Here is a 13,655-nt window from a genome sequence, read left to right as displayed (position 1 = left end):
ATCTGGGTTGCCTCAGCTTTTTGTCTATTACAGATAAAGTTGCTATGGAAACTTCTGTAAAATTTTTGTGTGAACATAAGTTTTCATTTCTCTGGGATAAATGCCTAGGAGTGCAATTGCTCCGTGCAACTGCCCTATGGTAATTGCATGTTTAGTTTTTCAAGAAACTGTCAAACTGTTTTCCAGAGTGGCTATAACATTTTACCTTCCCACCAGTAATATATGAATGATCCAGTTTCTCTGCATCCTAGCCAGCATTTGGTGTTACTACTATGTTTAATTTTAGCTATTCAGATAGACATGTGGTGATATCTCATTGTGGTTTTAATTTCCACTTCCTTAATGGCTAATAATGTTGAACATTTTTTTCATGTACTTTGCCATCTGTATATCCATTTTGGTGAAATATCTGTTCATTTCTTTTGCTCATTTTCTAGTTGAATTGTTTGGTGTGTTTTTGTTTTGTTTTGTTTTTTAATGTTATGTTTTGGGATTTCTTTATATATTCTAGATACTAGACCTTTGTCAGATATGTGGTTTCCAAGTATTTCTCTCAGTTTGCAGCTTGTCTTTTAACTTCTTAGAATCTTTTGGAAAACAAAAGTTTTAAATTTTGGTGAGGTCCAATTTATCAAGTTTTCTTTTCATATATAGTGATTTTTTAGAAAATTAATTAACTAATTAATTTTTGGCTGCCTTGGGTCTTCGTTGCTGCATGCGGGCTTTCTCTAGTTGTGGTGAGCGAGGGCTACTCTTCATTGCGGTGCGAGGGCTACTCGTCATTGCGGTGTGCGGGCTTCTCATTGCAGTGGCTTCTCTTGTTGCGGAGCACGGGCTTTAGGCACGTGGGCTTCAGTAGTTGTGGTTCACAGGCTCTAGAGCGCAGGCTCAGTAGTTGTGGGCTTAATTGCTCCGCAGCATGTGGGATCTTTCCGGACCAGGGATCAAACCCATGTCCCCTGCATTGTCAGGTCGATTCTTAACCACTGCGCCACCAGGGAAGTCCCTCACATACACTGCTTTTGATGTCAAGCCTAAGAACTCTTTGTCTAATCTCAGAACTAAAAAAGACTTATACCTATGTTTTTATTTCTTGGTAAAGGTTTTATAATTTTCCATTTTTTATTTAATGCATTTTGAGGTATTTTTTTGTATAAAGTGTCATGTTTAGGTAGAGGATTTTGTTCCCTTCCCTATGAATGTCCATTTGCTTCAGCACCATTTGTTTAAAGGGCTATACTTTCTCCATCATTGTTTTTGCACCTTTGTGAAAATTCATTTCAGTGTATTTGTTTGGGTCAATTTCCGGGTTTTCTAGTCTGTTCCATTGTTCCGTGTACAATGGAACACATCCTCCAATACCACACAGTCTTGATTACTGAAGCTATGTAATACACCTTGAAATTGGGTAGGCTGATTCTTCCCACTTTCTTCTTCTTTTTTAAAAAACTTTTTAATGATTTTTTTGATGTGGGCCATTTTTTGAAAGTCTTTATTTAATTTGTTACAATATTGCTTCTGTTTTGTGTTTTGTGTTTTTGGCTGTGAGGCATGTGGGATCTTAGCTCGCTAACCAGGGATCGAACCCACACCCCCTGCATTGAAAGGCGAAGTATCAACCACTGGACTTCCAGAGAAGTCCTTATTTTCCTTTTTATAAAGTATTTTAGCTATTCTAATTCCTTTGCCTTTCCATATAGATTTTATTTTATTTTTTAATAGTTAATTAATTAATTGGTTGTTCCGGGTCTCAGTTGCGGCTCACGGGCTCCTTAGTTCCAGCTTGCTGGCTCCTTAGTTGTAGCTCCAGGGCTCCTTAGTTGCGCACGCCGTCTCCTTAGCTCTGGCATGTGAACTCTCGGTTGCGGCATGAATGTGGGATCTAGTTCCCCAACCAGGGACTGAACCCAGACCCCCTGCACTGGGACCGTGGAATCCCAACCTCTGCACCACCAGGGAAGTCCCTCCATATAGATTTTAGAGTAGTATTGTCTATATTACAGAAAATGTTCTTGGTATTTTAATAGGAATTAGGTTAAATCTGCATTTCAGTTTGTGAAGAATTGATATGTTAACAACATTGAATCTTCCAGTCCATGAACACAGTCTCTTTTCATTTATTTAAGCCTTTGATTTATTTCATCAGTGTTTTGTAGTTTTCTGCATATGTGTTCTACATATTTTGTTAGACGTACACCTAAGTATTTAATTTTTATTTTGCACAAGTGTAAGTGGTATTGCATCTAAAATTTTGTTGTCGGTGTGTTCATTGCTGATATATAGAAATATTGGGTTGGCCAAAGAGTTCGGTTGTTTCTATAAGATGGCGCTAGTATCTCTTAGTTGTCTTTAACTTCATTCAAAGTTTTGTTTTTGAATTTTGTTAGATTGCATTGTGACAGCTGTCATATCAGCATGCATTTTTTAAAAAACTTATCAAAATTGGTGAATTTTTGTGTAGCCATTTTAATATTGAAGATGGAAGAAAAAAAGCAACATTTTCGGCATATTATGCTTTATTAATTCAAGAGAGGTAAAAACGCAACTAAAACACAAAAAAAGATTTGTGCAGTGTATGGAGAAGGTGCTGTGACTGAATGTGTCAAAAGTGGTTTGCCAAGTTTCATGCTGGAGATTTCTCACTGGATGATGCTACACGGTCGGGTAGACTAGTTGAAGTTGATAGCGATCAAATCGAGACATTAATTGAGAACAATCAACGTTACACCACACGGGAGATAGCCGACATACTCAGAATATCCAAATCAAGAGTTGAAAATCATTTGCACTAGCTTGGTTATGTTAATCGCTTTGATGTTTGGTTTCCACATAAGTTAAGCGAAAAAAACCTTGACCGTATTTCCGCATGCGAGTCTCTACTTAAGCGTAACGAAAATGTTACGTTTTTAAAACAAATTGTGACGGTTGATGAAAAGTAGATACTGTACAATAATGTGGAACAGAAGAGATCATGGGGCAAGGAAAATGATCCACCACCAACCACACCAAAGGTCGGTCTTCATCCAAAGAAGGTGAAGTTGTATATATGGTGGGATTGGAAGGGAGTCCTCTATTATGAGCTCCTTCCGGAAAACCAAACGATTAATTCCAAAAAGTACTGCTCCCAGTTAGACCAACTGGAAGCAGCACTAGACGGAAAACATCCAGAATTACAGAAAACGCATAATCTTCCATCAGGATAATGCAAGACTGCATGTTTGTTTGATGACCAGGCAAAAACTATTACAGCTTGTCTGGGAAGTTCTCATTCATCCGCCATTTTCTTTTTATTCTTTATATTTTTTTTCTTTATTTCTTTTTCTTTTTTTTCCTTTTTTCTTTATTTTTTTAAATTTCTGAGATATACATTTTAAAGTAATAACTAGAATTATGACTTATAACATTATACCAGAACATATAAGATCTTTAGAAATTTCATGTAATGTCTGAAACATTTATATTAACATATTTCCATACAAATAACCCAAAGAAAGTTTAGTTGTCCTTGTTTGTTTGTTTGTTTTTTATACTGCAGGTTCTTATTAGTCATAAATTTTATACACATCAGTGTATACATGTCAATCCCAATCGCCCAATTCAGCACACCACCATCCCCACCCCACCGCGGTTTTCCCCCCTTGGTGTCCGTACGCTTTCTCTACATCTGTGTCTCAACTTCTGCCCTGCAAACCAGTTCATCTGTACCATTTTTCTAGGTTCCACGTACATGCATTAATATACGATATTTGTTTTTCTCTTTCTGACTTACTTCACTCTGTATGACAGTCTCTAGATCCATCCACGTCTCAACAAATGACTCAATTGCGTTCCTTTTTATGGCTGAGTAATATTCCATTGTATATATGTACCACAACTTCTTTATCCATTCGTCTGTCAGTGGGCATTTAGGTTGCTTCCATGACCTGGCAATTGTAAACAGTGCTGCGATGAACATTGGGGTGCATGTGTCTTTTTGAATTATGGTTTTCTCAGGGTATATACCCAGTAGTGGGATTGCTGGATCATATGGTAATTCTATTTTTAGTTTTTTAAGGAACCTCCATGCTGTTCTCCATAGTGGCTGTATCAATTTACATTCCCACCAACAGTGCAAGAGGGTTCCCTTTTCTCCACACCCTCTCCAGCATTTGTTGTTTGTAGATTTTCTGATGATGCCCATTCTAACTGGTGTGAGGTGATACCTCATTGTAGTTTTGATTTGCATTTCTCTAATAATTAGTGATGTTGAGCAGCTTTTCATGTGCTTCTTGGCCATCTGTATGTCTTCTTTGGAGAAATGTCTATTTAGATCTTCTGTCCATTTTTGGATTGGGTTGTTTGTTTCTTTAATATTGAGCTGCATGAGCTGTTTATATATTTTGGAGATTAATCCTTTATCCGTTGATTCATTTGCAAACATTTTCTCCCATTCTGAGGGTTGTCTTTTCCTCTTATTTATGGTTTCCTTTGCTGTGGAAAAGCTTTGAAGTTTCATTAGGTCTCATTTGTTTATTTTTGTTTTTATTTCCATTACTCTAGGAGGTGGATCAAAAAAGATCTTACTGTGGGCTTCCCTGGTGGCACAGTGGTTGAGAGTCTGCCTGCTGATGCAGGGGACATGGGTTCATGCCCCAGTCCGGGAGGATCCCACATGCCGCCGAGCGGCTGGGCCCATGAGCCATGGCTGCTGAGCCTGCGCGTGTGGAGCCTGTGCTCCGCAACAGGAGAGGCCACAGCAGTGAGAGGCCCACGTATCACACACACAAAAAAAGATCTTGCTGTGATTTATGTCAAAGTGTTCTTCCTATGTTTTCCTCTAAGAGTTTTATAGTGTCCGGTCTTACATTTAGGCCTCGAATCCATTTTGAGTTTATTTTTGTGTATGGTGTTAGGGAGTGTTCTAATTTCATTCTTTTACATGTAGCTGTCCGGTTTTCCCAGCACCACTTTTTTTTTTTTTTTTTTTTTTTTTTTTTTTTTGCGGTACGCGGGTCTCTCACTGTTGCGGCCTCTCCCATTATGGAGCACAGGCTCTGGACGCGCAGGCTCAGCGGCCATGGCTCACGGGCCCAGCCGCTCTGCGGCATGTGGGATCTTCCCAGACCGGGACACGAACCCGTGTCCCCTGCATCGGCAGGCGGACTCTCAACCACTGCGCCACCAGGGAAGCCCCCAGCACCACTTATTGAAGAGACTGTCTTTTCTCCATTGTATATCTTTCCATCCTTTGTCATAGATTAGTTGACCATAGGTGCGCGGGTTTATTGCTGGGCTTTCTATCTTGTTCCACTGACCTATGTTTCTGTTTTTGTGCCAGTACCATTTTGTTTTAATGACTGTAGCTTTGTAGTATAGTCTGAAGTCAGGGAGTCTGATTCCCCCAGCTCCGTTTTTTCCCCTCAAGATTGCTTTGGCTATTCGGGGTCTTTTGTGTCTCCATACAAATTTTAAGATGATTTGTTCTAGTTCCATAAAAAATGCCATTGGTAATTTGATAGGGATTGCATTGAATCTGTAGATTGCTTTGGGTAGTGTAGTCATTTTCACAATATTGATTCTTCCAATCCAAGAACATGGTATATCTCTCCATCTGTTGGTATCGTCTTTAATTTCTTTCATCAGTGTCGTATAGTTTTCTGCATACAGGTCTTTTGTCTCCCTAGGTAGGTTTATTCCTAGGTATTTTATTCATTTTGTTGCAATGGTAAATGAGAGTGTTTCCATAATTTCTCTTTCAGATTTTTCATCATTAGTATATAGGAATGCAAGAGATTTCTGTGCATTAATTTTGTATCCTGCAACTTTACCAAATTCATTGATTAGCTCTAGTAGTTTTCTGGTGGCATTTTTAGGATTCTGTATGTATAGTATCATGTCATCTGCAAACAGTGACAGTTTTACTTCTTCTTTTCCTATTTGTATCCCTTTTATTTCTTTTTTTTTTTTTCTGTACGTGGGCCTCTCACTGTTGGGGCCTCTCCCGTTGCGGAGCACAGGCTCTGGACATGCAGGCTCAGCGGCCATGGCTCATGGGCCTAGCTGCTCTGCAGCATGTGGGATCCTCCCGACTGGGGCATGAACCCGTGTCCCCTGCATCGGCAGGTGGACTCTCAACCACTGCACCACCAGGGAAGCCCCCTTTTATTTCTTTTTCTTCTCTGATTGCTGTGGCTAGGACTTCCAAAACTATGTTGAATAATAGTGGTGAGAGTGGACATCCTTGTCTTGTTCCTGATCTTAGAGGAAGTGCTTTCAGTTTTTCACCATTGAGAATGATGTTTGCTGTGGGTTTGTCATATATGGCCTTTATTATGTTGAGGTAGGTTCCCTCTATGCCCACTTTCTGGAGAGTTTTTATCATAAATGGGTAAAAACAGTGGTTAGATGCCACGAAGTAAATGGCAATGCCTTAACTGTATGCGTGTTGTTAGGCCCGAAGGCCTCTTCCATCCTTGTCAAGGGGAGTGCTAACCTTCTGTCCTTTCATACAACACCATCTGCCGTTTTCACCAGACATTGCACCTTCGGATTTCCATTTATTTCGGTCTTTACAAAGTTCTCTTAACAGAAAAAATTTCAGTTCCCTGGAATATTGTATAAGACACCTGGAACAGTTCTTTGCTCAAAGAGATAAAAGGTTTTGGGAAGATGGAGTTATGAAGTTGCCTGAAAAATGGCAGAAGGTAGTGGAACAAAACGGTGAGTACATTGTTCAATAAGTTCTTGGTGACAATGAAAAATGTGGGTTTTATTTTTACTTAAAAACCAAAGGAAATTTTTGGCCGACCCAATATAATAGATTTTTGTGTTTATCTTGTATCCTGCAATCTTAGTATACTCACTTGTTCTGGGAACTTTTTGTTTTGTTTTGTTTTGCTTTTGGTAGGTTCCTTGTAATTTTCTATGTAGAAAATCATGTCATCTCTAACTAGGGACAAATTCATTTCTTCCTTTCTCATCTACATGCCTTACATTTCCTTTGCTTGCCTTACTGCACTGACTAGCACTTCTAGTGTTATGTTGAATATGAGTGGTGAGAGTGGACATCTTTGCCTTACTTCCAGTTTGGGGGGGAGAGCATTCATTCTTTCACCACTAAGTATAGCGTTAGCTGTAGGTTTTTTGTAGATGTTTATCATCAAGCTGAGGAAGTTCTCCTCTATTCCTTGTTTTCTGAGAGTTTTGATCATGAATGGGTATTAAATTTTATGAAAGGCTTTTTATACATCAATTGATATGATCATGTGATTTTTTTTCATCTTTAGCCTTTAATATGGTGGATTACATTGATTGATTTTCAAGTATTGAACCAGACTTGCATTCCTGGATGAAATCCTACTTGGTCAGGATGTAAAATTCTTTTTATACATTGTTGAATTCTATTTGCTAATATTTTATTAAAGATATTTGCATCTATATTTATGATTACTATTTGTAATTTTCATTTTTTGTACTGGCTTTGTTTGGTTTCAGTAGCAGGGTAATACTAGCTTCATAAAGTGAATGGAATATGTTCCCTTCTATTACTTTTTCTGGAAGAGATTGCATAGAATTAGTGTTAATTCTCCTTTAACTGTTTGGTAAAATTCTCAAGTGAAACTATCTGGGCCTGGAAATGAGGGAGTGTTAACTTATGGATTTAATTTCCTTATTAGCTATAGCGTTATTCAAATTATCTATTTCGTATTAGGTTGTAGTAATTTCTATTTTTCAAGGAATTGGTTCATTTTATCTAAATTGTGAAATCTATGTTTGTAAAGTTGTTTATTAATATTTCCTTATTATCCTTCAAGAGCTATAGTGATATCCCATGTTATATTCCTTATTATTGTCAAATGGGGATGGAAGTGTCGTCTCCCTATGTGGTCTCCACTAAAAATGGGGTTGGGAGGAGTAGGGGATGGGGACCTTGGCACAACCTGAGTAAGGTGGAAGTCTAGGCTCCCCACTTGGCCTTTACTAGTGTGGATGTGGCTGGGACCACAGTGTTTTCTGTGGTGTTTGGCTGGAATAGAGTGATTATTGTCTGAAAGTTTTCCTTCTTGATAGACTGCCCCTTTCCCTTTTTGTCTGCATCTATTGGTGTTTATGAATTGCTGGATTCTTCAGCTCCAAATCTGGACTATATGAGACCAAAAGAAAACTCAGGGAACTTACCCACTGTGTTCTTCCTTTGATCTTAGGGTCCTAGCCAGTCTGCCTTTTTCTCTCCCCTTTCAGAGTTTTTTCTTGTTTGTTTTATATATAATGTCCAGGGTTTTCAGTTGTACTCAGGGGTGAATAAAGAAAAGTACATCTACTCTCTCTTCCTGGAAGCAGAAATATTATAGGCCATATATGTGTATTTTTAATTGACGTAAAATTTGTCACTTGAAAGTATAAAATTCAGTGATTTTTAAGTAGATTTACAAGGTTGTATTACCAACAGCACTAATTCTAGAACATTTTCATCATTCCAGAAAGAAGCACCACACCCATTAGTAATACTCCCAATTCCTCCTCTTCCCCTAGCACCTGGCAATCACTAATCTGCTTTCTGTTTCTATGAATTTGCCTGTTCCAAACATTTCATGCAAATGAAGTCATATGCATCCTTTTCTTTCTGGCTTCATCATTTAGCACGTCTTCAAGGTCCATCCATGTTGTAGCATGTATCAGAATTTTGCTCCTTTTTATGTCTGCATAATATTTCATTGTATGGATATACCACTTTTGTGTATCCATTAATCCGTTGATAGACATTTAGGTTGTTTTGACTTTTTGGCTATTATGAATAACACTGCTATGAACATTAATGCACAAATTTTGGCACGAATATGTCTTCAGTTCTCTAGACTATATATCTGGGAGTGGAATTGCTGGGTCATATGTTAATTTTATGTTTAACTTTTTGAGGAACACCGAACTTTTCCACAGTGGCTGCACTGCATTACCTTTCTATAAGCAATGTATGAGGATTCCAATTTTTTCTGTATTGTCAACAACACGTGTTTTCTATTTGTTAAATTATAGCCATCTTAGCAGGTGTGAAGTGGTATTTGCATTTTCCTGATGACTGGTGATATTGAGCTTTTTTTCATATCCTTCTTGGCAATTTGTGTATCTTTTTCAAATAAATGACTATCCAAATCCTTTGCCCATTTAAAAATTGTATTATTAGTGTTTTTATTGTTGAGTTGTAAGAGTTCTTTGCATATTCTGGATACTAGATCCTTATCTGATAGATGGTTTGCAAATATTTTCTCACACTCTGTGGGTTGTGTTTTCCCTTTCCCTTAACATGCAAAAGTTTAAAATTTTGATGATATCGAATCTATTTTTAAGTGTAATTTCTAAGAAACTGTTGCCCAATTCAAGGTATGAAAATTTACACCTATGTGTTCTAAGAGTTTTATAGTTCTAGCTCTTTCATTTAGATCTTTGATCTTTGATCTTGAGTAGACTTTTTAATATAGTATGAGGTAGAGATACACATTTATTCTTTTGTATGTGGATATCCAGTTAACTAAACACAGCTTATTGAAAAGACTATGTTGTCTCCCATTGAGTGATCTTGGCATCCTTGTAGAAATCAATTGAACATAGATGTATGAGTTTATTTCTAGACTCCCACTTCTATTTCATGATCTATATGTGTCTCCTTATGTCAATACCACATTGTCTTTGTTACTATAGCTTTGTAGTGAGTTTTGAAATGGGAAGTATTAGTCCTTCAACTTTGTTCTTCCTTTTCAAGATTGTCTCAACTCTCTGGGTCGCTTGCATTTCCATATGACTATTAAGACAAATTGGTAAATTTCTGCCAAAAACACCCCCAAAACAAAACAGTTGGGACTCTGATAGGAGTTGCAATGAATCTGTAGATCAATTTGGGAGTATTACCATCTTAATAATATTAAATCTTCCAATCTATAAACATGGGATGCCTTTCAATCTTTAAGACTTTCTTTAATTTCTTTTGACAATATTTTATAGTTTTAAGTGTATGTCTTGCACTTTTTTGTTAAATTCATTACTAAGTACTTTATCCTTTTTGATGCTATTGTAAATTGAATTGTTTTCTTAATTTTATTTTCAGATCATTCGTTGCTAGTATATAGAAATACAATTGATTTTTGTTATTGGTCCTGCAACTTTTCTGAACTCATTAGCTCTAATTGTGTGTATGTGTATTTCTTAGTATATAATGCTTAGTATATAATGCTTAGTATATAATTTCTATATATAATGCCCTGTCATCTGCAAATAGAAATAGTTTTACTTTTTTATTTTCAATCTTGATTTTTTCCCCCCCTTGTCTAATTACTCTGGGTGGAACCTGTAATACAATATTAATAACAGTGGTGAAAGTAGGCTTTCTTCATCTTAGAGGAAAAACTTTCAGTCTTTCACTATTAAGCATGGTGTTAGCTGTGGGTTTTTCACAGATGCTCTTTTATCAGGTTGAAGAAATTTCTTCAAGGGCAATAGCTCTAATGCACCATTCTGCAAAGTTATATATTTTTTCTCCTGAAATATTGAGGCAGGGGCAAGGGAGGCCTTAAAGTTGAACAGGTTCAGGATAGTAGTTTTGACAACAGAAGCATGAGGGGTGAGAGTGTGGGTGGAACTGGCAGGACAATGTTTGTGGTGATGGACCAGGGAGTACGTGGCTAGATGGAGAAAAAAGGGACAAGGAAGGGGATGAAATTGAGGGAGACAGTAATATAGGGGTAAGGACTTAATCAAGTTAATAATAGTTTTTGTTTTTGGTTGTTTTTTTTTTTTTTGCGGTACGCGGGCCTCTCACTGCTGTGGCTTCTCCCGTTGCGGAGCACAGGCTCCGGACGTGCAGGCTCAGCGGCCATGGCTCACGGGCCCAGCTGCTCCGCGGCAGGTGGGATCTTCCCGGACTGGGGCACGAACCCGCATCCCCTGCATCGGCAGGCGGAGTATCAACCACTGCGCCACCAGAGAAGCCCAGTAATAGTTTTAATGGAAGAAAAGGAGTAAGAGATCTAGAATAATAGAGGTTGAGTTCAAATAAGGGAATATTGAGGTTTAATATTTGTATATAGCACATGGGGCTGGAGACAGGAACAGTGATTGACTGGAAAGAGAATGAGGGATCTTTTTTATTTTTATTTTTATTTTATTTTATTTTTGGCTGTGTTGGGTCTTTGCTGCTGTGCACAGGCTTTCTTTAGTTGCGGCGAGCAGGGGCTATTCTTCGTTGCGGTGCGTGTGCTTCTCATTGCGGTGGCTTTTCTTGTTGCAGAGCACAGGCTCTAGGCACGTGGGCTCAGTAGTTGTGGCTTGTGGGCTCTAGAGCGCAGATTCAGTAGTTGTGGCACACGGGCTTCGTTGCTCCACTGCATGTGGGATCTTCCTGGACCAGGACTCTGACCCGTGTCTCCTGCATTGGCAGGTGGATTCTTAACCACTGAGCCATGAGGGAAGCCCGAGGGATCTTTTTTAAGATGATGAAAATGTTCTAAAACTGGATTTTGGTGATGCTTGCACATCTCTTTAAATTTACTTAAAATAATTTGAATGTTTAAAAAAAGTTAGTCACTAAAATGTGGGTACAAAATACATTAGTATGTGAATCAGTTCTAAGAAATGACAAAGCTGAGGGTGAGTCCATGAGAATGGGTGGCTGCAGGGGAGTAGAGGGAGAAGATCAATGTCCTGTATATTATCTGCACAGACGTTGAACTCTCCATAGTGGTGACAAGAACTTGAGATGTAGAAGAAAGCTGCTTTTCTATTGCTGACTCTTTAAAAAAGTATAGGAGCAAGATTGATTTGTACAGGACATTGATAAAGAGGATTAAAGAGTAATTTAAATGGATAACACAAGACTTAACAAGCAAATACTTTCCCCACATCAACAGGAGACCCATTCGCTTAAAATTTATTTGATGGAATAGTAAAATTTGCCATTGGTTCTATGTAATTGACACTTTTCTAATGGTAACTGGGAGCTACATAGATGTGTAACTCCTTCCGCTAGACAGTTAATAATTTACTTGAGGAAACCAAAGATAAATCTTTGAAAAGTTTAGCAGCAAATATTACCATCTATTAGAGTGGCTAAAATAAAATAGGAGGAAAAAGAGAAAACTCACAATACCAAGTGCTGGAGAAAATACAGAATACCTGGAATTCTCACACATTGCTTATAGGAATGCAAAATGACTTCCTTGGAAAATAGTTTGGCAGTTTCTTATAAAGTTAAACATACACTTATCATGACTCAGAATTTCACTTGGGGGTATTTACCTCAGAGAAATGAAGACACATGTTCACGTAGACACCTGTATATAGATGTTTATAACAGCTTAATTCAAAATTGGAAAAAAGGGGTCTTCCCTGGTGGCACTGTGGTTGAGAGTCCGCCTGCCGATGCAGGGGACACGGGTTCGTGCCCCAGTCCGGGAGGATCCCACATGCCGCGGAGCGGCTGAGCCCGTGAGCCATGGCTGCTGAGCCTGCGCGTCCGGAGCCTGTGCTCCGCAACGGGAGAGGCCACAGCAGTGAGAGGCCTGTGTACAGCACAAAAAAAAAAAAAAAAAAAAAAAAAAGGAAAAAAAATGAATCCAAATGTTCACCGACTGGTGAATGGATAAATTTTCAAAAATATTTATTTATTTCGTTGCTTTGGGTCTTAGTTGCAGCACGTGGGATCTAGTTCCCTGATCAGGGACTGAACCTGGGCCCCCTCCATTGGGAGTGCAGAGTCTTAGCCACTGGACCACCAGGGAAATCCCTGAATGGACAATTTGTGGTACATCCATACATACCATAGAATACTACTCATCAGTTAAGAAAATTAATTACTGATAAATGCAACAATGTGGGTGAATTTCAAAAGCATTACATTCAGTGAAAGAAGCCAAAATGATACAAATGAACATATTTACAAAACAGAAACAGACTCACAGACTTAGAGAATGAATTTATGGTTACAGGGCGGGGGGGTGGAGTGGCGCTGAGGGGAGAGAGGTAGGGAGGGATAGATTGGGAGTTTAGGATTGACATGTACACACTGCTATATTTAAAACAGAAAACCTACAAGTACCTACTGTGTAGCACAGGGAACTCTGCTCAATACTCTGTAATAACCTAAATGGGAAAAGAATTTGAAAAAGAATAGATAACATGTATATGTATAAATGAATCATGTTGCTGTACACCTGAAACTAAAACAACATTGTTAATCAACTATGCTCCAATATAAAATAAAAACTTTAAAAAAAAGTAAAAGAAGCCAAACTCAAAAAGCTACATATTGTATAATTTCATGTATATGACACTCTGAAAAGGCAAAACTATCAGAAGTGAATGCAGATCAGTGGATGCCAGGGACTGGCTTTGGGAGGGCTTGACTATAAAAGGGATATGAAGAAACTTTTGGGGATGATGGACTTTGGTGATTATATGGGTATTCATTTGCCAAAATTCATAGAATGTAACTAAAAAGGGTAAATTTTACTACATGTAAATTATACACTAATAAACTTAATTTTACAAAAAAGTTTATGACAATATCTAACCTGTTATTTATACATTATTCTTAGAGTTTTCAAACTTTTGGGTGTCAGGACAGTTTTATACTCTTTCTAATTATTAAGGATCTCAAAAAATATTTTGTTTATATGGGTTGTATATGC

The 13,655-nt window shown here is 38.1% G+C and overlaps 1 non-coding gene across 1 annotated transcript; it reads right to left on the bottom strand.

Annotated features, from left to right (window-relative positions):
- Positions 1 to 6,368: 6,368 nt before the first annotated feature.
- Positions 6,369 to 6,494, bottom strand: LOC115802157 (U6atac minor spliceosomal RNA). Its single transcript, XR_004022557.1, has one exon. It is a non-coding gene; the product is annotated as a U6atac minor spliceosomal RNA (small nuclear RNA).
- Positions 6,495 to 13,655: the final 7,161 nt, after the last annotated feature.

This window comes from Delphinapterus leucas, chromosome 8 (genome assembly GCF_059928025.1).
Source record: "Delphinapterus leucas isolate spDelLeu-1000000601 "Yukka" chromosome 8, BTC_Dleu_Yukka2, whole genome shotgun sequence".
Classification (NCBI taxonomy): domain Eukaryota; kingdom Metazoa; phylum Chordata; class Mammalia; order Artiodactyla; family Monodontidae; genus Delphinapterus; species Delphinapterus leucas.
The sequence above is the reverse complement of the archived record's forward strand: the minus strand, read 5'-3'. Positions and strand labels throughout refer to the sequence as shown.